Source organism: Etheostoma spectabile, chromosome 10 (assembly GCF_008692095.1).
Source record: "Etheostoma spectabile isolate EspeVRDwgs_2016 chromosome 10, UIUC_Espe_1.0, whole genome shotgun sequence".
NCBI lineage: Eukaryota > Metazoa > Chordata > Actinopteri > Perciformes > Percidae > Etheostoma > Etheostoma spectabile.
This window is the reverse complement of record NC_045742.1, coordinates 23,817,037-23,821,466: the sequence shown is the minus strand read 5'-3', so window position 1 is coordinate 23,821,466 and position 4,430 is coordinate 23,817,037. Positions and strand designations below refer to the sequence as shown.

At 49.4% G+C, this 4,430-nt stretch overlaps 1 long non-coding RNA gene across 1 annotated transcript in view; it reads right to left on the bottom strand.

Annotated features, from left to right (window-relative positions):
* Nucleotides 1-443: 443 nt before the first annotated feature.
* The window catches only part of LOC116697298 (uncharacterized), a 5,453-nt gene continuing 1,466 nt past the window's right edge, over nucleotides 444-4,430 (bottom strand). Inside the window, exons 2-3 of the long non-coding RNA XR_004333987.1 lie at nucleotides 3,680-3,685; nucleotides 444-454 (exon numbers count right to left, since the gene is read on the bottom strand). This is a non-coding gene — a long non-coding RNA (uncharacterized LOC116697298). The remainder of the gene's footprint in view (nucleotides 455-3,679; nucleotides 3,686-4,430) is intronic.

Genomic DNA, 4,430 nt, shown 5'->3' with positions numbered 1-4,430 from the left:
AGATTGGTGACAAAGCGCAGCCCTGGCGGAGGCCAACCCTCACCTGGAACGAGTCCGACTTCTGCCGAGAACCGGACACAGCTCTCGCTTTGGTCATACAGAGATTGGATGGCCCTAAGAAGGGACCCCTCACCCCATATTCCGCAGCCACCTCCCACAATTTCTCCGGGGACCCGGTCATACGCTTCTCCAGATCCACAAAACACATGTAGACTGGTTGGGCATACTCCCAGGCCCCCTCCAAGATCCTTGCGAGAGTAAAGATCTGATCCGTTGTTCCAAGACCAGGACGGAATCGCATTGTTCCTCTTCAATCCGAGGTTCGACTATCGGCCGAACCCTCCTTTCCAGCACCTTGAGTGAGTAGACTTTACCAGGGAGGCTGAGAAGTGTGATACCCCTGTAATTGGACACACCCTCTGGCCCCTTTTTGAGAGGGGAACCACCAACCGGTCTGCCACTCTTAGGCACCGTCCCAGACTTCCACGCAATGTTGAAGAGGTGTCAACCAAACAGCCCCTCCACCAGAGCTTTCAGCATTTCTGGACGGATCTCATCAATCCTGGGGCTTTGCGCCTGTGGAGTTGTTTGACTACCTCAGCGACTTCACCAGGGAAATTGACGACAATCCCCATCATCCTCCAGCTCTGCCTCCACCAAAGAGGGCGTGTCAGCTGGATTTAGGAGTTCCTCAAAGTGCTCCTCACCGCCCTATTACCTCCTCAGTTGAGGTCAACAGGTCCCACCCTTACTGATACAGCTTGGATGATTCCTTTCCCTTCCTGAGGTGGCGAACGGTTTTCCAGAAGACCTTGGTGCCGACCGAAAGTCCTTCTCCATGTTTCTCCGAACTTCTCCCACACCCCTGCTTTGCCTCTGTCACAGCAGAGGCTGCAGCCCTTCGGGCCCGTCGGTACCCTGCAACGCCTCGGAGTCCTCCGAGAAAAAATCCCCGAAAGACTCCTCTCAGTCGGACGGCTTCCCTGACCACCGGTGTCCACCAGGGTGTTCGTGGGTTACCGCCCCTTGAGGCACCTAAAACCCTAAGACCACAGCTCGCGCCGCCGCTTTAGCAATGGAAGCTTTGAACTGTCCACTCAGGTTCAATGCCCCCAACCTCCACAGGGAGCACGAAAAGCTCCGCCGGAGGTGTGAGTTGAAAGTCCGTCGGACGGGGCCTCTCCAGACGTTCCCAGTTTACCCGCACTACCCGTTTGGGCTTACCAGGTGTCCAGAGTCTTCCCCCACCCCCTGAACCAACCACCACCAGATGGTGATCAGTTGACAGCTCTGCCTCTCTTCACCCGAGTGTCCAAAACATACGGTCAGATCAGATGAAACGATTATAAATCGATCATTGACCTTTGGCCTAGGGTGTCTGGTACCAAGTACACTTATGAGATCCCCTATGTTCGAACATGGTGTTTGTGATGGACAATCCATGACTAGCACAGAGTCAAAACAGACAACCACTCTGGTTTAGATCAGGGAGGCGTTCCTCCTCCAATCCTCTCCAAGTATCTCCATCATTGCCCACGTGTGCATTGAAGTCCCCCAGCAGAACTAAGGAGTCCCCTACTGGAGCCCCATACAGGACTCCATTCAAGGTCTCAAGAAGGCCGAATACTCCGAACTCTTGTTGGTGCATATGACAAAACAACAGTCAGAGTTTTCCCCCCCATCACCCGCAGGCGTAGGGAGGCGACCCTCTCGTCCACGGGGTAAACTCCAACGCAGCGGCGCTCAGCCGGGGCTGTGAGTATCCCCACACCCGCCGGCGCCTCACACCATGGGCAACTCCCGAGTAGGACAGAGGCCAACCCCTATCAGGAGAACGGTTCCAGAACCGAGAACTGTGCGTAGAGGTAAGCCCCCACAGATCTAACCGGTAGCGCTCCACCTCCCGCACAAGTTTGGCTCCTTCCCCACAGAGAGGTGACATTCCACGTCCAGAGCCAGCCTCTGCCGCCCGGTTCGGTCCGTCGACGCCTGACCTTCGCTGCCACCAATAGCAGCGCACGACACCTTTGGATCTCCACAGGTGGTGGGCCCATGGGCTGGAGGGAGAGGTGCACGTTGCTTTGGGCTGTGCCCGACCGGGCTCCGTGGTAAACCCGGCCACCAGACGCTCGTCACGAGCCCCAGTCTGGGCCTGGCTCAGACGGGGGCCCGGGCTTCCTCGGGCGGGGTCTCTCTATCCCTTCCGTGCTCAACCATCGAAGTCTTTGAACCATTCTTTGTTGGCCCCTCCCTGAGACCTCTTGCCATGGGAGACCCTACCAGGAGCCAAAGCTCCAGACAACACCAGCCCTCAGGTTCATAGGGACACACAAACCTCTCCACCACGATAAGGTGATGGTTCCCGGAGAGGGAACCAATCTTACATTATCTCAACAAACATTTTATCATCTATTGTCAAGTTGCTTATTTTAGACAGGGTCCTAGTAAAAAAAAAAACATTCAACACAACTGCCCAAATGTGTTTTTCCTATAGCCAACTCAACTTCAACTCAGGGTGTCTCACTTTCCCCAAAGAAAATTTAGAATCTAAATAATTGTGTGAAACCCATCTGATCTATTTTGACGAAAGATGAAGCCAAAACTTACTGTGGCACTAAAAAACTTGTCAGAAGCCTATAATGACATTGACAGAGAAGGTGTATCAATCACCTAGGGCTGGTACCAAATGCGTTTTAAAAAGATTTTTTTATCAGTGCCTATCACGATCCAGCATAACTGCGCATCTCCAAATCACATTGCAAAGTTCTCCCAGACTGGTGCAGCTCCTTACTCACGGTGACCAGTACCCATCAAGGTCTGCTGACAGGTCTTGGGAAGCACTACTGCTTATAGGACATAAGTTGTATAGAGCCTTTAGTGTTTGTGAGGTCTAATAAAAAAGTGATGTTGTAGTCCTTAAGTGATGTTGCTTCAGTCAGTTTACGTCGGTTAGGGCTAAAATACTAAAAGTTTGAAAATTAAAAAAAATGTGTCGGTGTTGAGTGTTTAGTTAGAAAGAAGTGTGCCGCTCATCAAACCTCTAAACCCCCCCCGACATCTTTGCTAGGCTACATTAGCTAATACTGGCTTCCAGTTGCGGTATCTGTTTGTGTGAAACTGTCCATTGTGTCCACTAATGTTGTAGGAGTGTGATGCTAAATTGGTGTAGTATTCTTTTACATCACCATGCTGCAGATTTAGGAAAACACTGATATTCATGAATAAGGGTCTTTCCTCTGATAAAGTACCCTGAATTGCTTGTTTGCACATACTTATTCAGCTGAACATACCAAAAATTTCCGATCAAGGGCTCTTGCAATGGCGAATTCTTTGTTTCCACAGCAAAAACTCATTATGTCCATTGGAATAAGCCTCAATATTCACCATTTTTCACTTCTCAAGGATCGTCTGTTCCAAGATGAGATATCACAATGGCAAAGCAGTCCCTGGAACTGTAAACTTTTATTAAGTTGTCAATATTCCCCATGAATGTGTTTGAGGCTTTTTTTAAACAAATTATTAAATGGTGAAAGTTGACTTAGCACCATGCCGTCTTCCAGTCAGGGCTTGCATCGCATTCACCCGATTCACGCCTGGCAGCTGTTACACTCTGCATTTTGTTCATTTCCCTGCCCAGGCCATATTTTCTCCAGCTGGTGCAAATAGTCAAATTGGCAACTCTCAGCTTGTGTACTCTTTTTTTCTAACCTCAAGACCACCAGTGCCACCTGTGCCATATGCTTCCTGTTAAGTCGTGTGGTAAAGGTGTATCTCTGATGAAAAAGTGCAGGGATAAGCGCTTCGGTTGAAAGCACTATGTGTCATTAATTATAATTGGATCAATGGTCAGGCTATTGGCTCCAATTTGTCTTCCTGGTTTTGAGATAATGAGCCTCTTTCTTTCTTTTGCTCAATTCACTAGAAAACACACATATTCGCTTAAACACACACATTCACACGAGTCATACACATATGCTGTACACATGCACACACACCCACATACACAAGCTCACTAACGCCATATATTCATACAGACGCCATTAAGTTAATTAACTAATACATCTTTTCAAGGTCTGGTCATATTTATTACAGTGGATATAAAGTTCCTCACAGGAGGCAACACTCAACAGCCTGCAACGGCGAGTTTTCAACAAACGTATCATGTTTCTGAGGGGAGCAGAGGAGAAGGACACAGAGGGAACGAGAGAGAAAATGAGAGGGTGGAAAGAGACAGATTAAGAGAGGTAACACACACAGAGACACAAACACACCACCTGCCATAGACTGTTATGTCTCTACTGGCACAGTGCAGTCCTGTGCCTTCATCACAACTGGTTTATTGTAGTACACTGAGATAGCTTGACACAATGCAGTGGTACAGATGGTGCGTGGGCATGGGTGTGTGTGTGGGTGTGTGTGTGTGTGTGTGT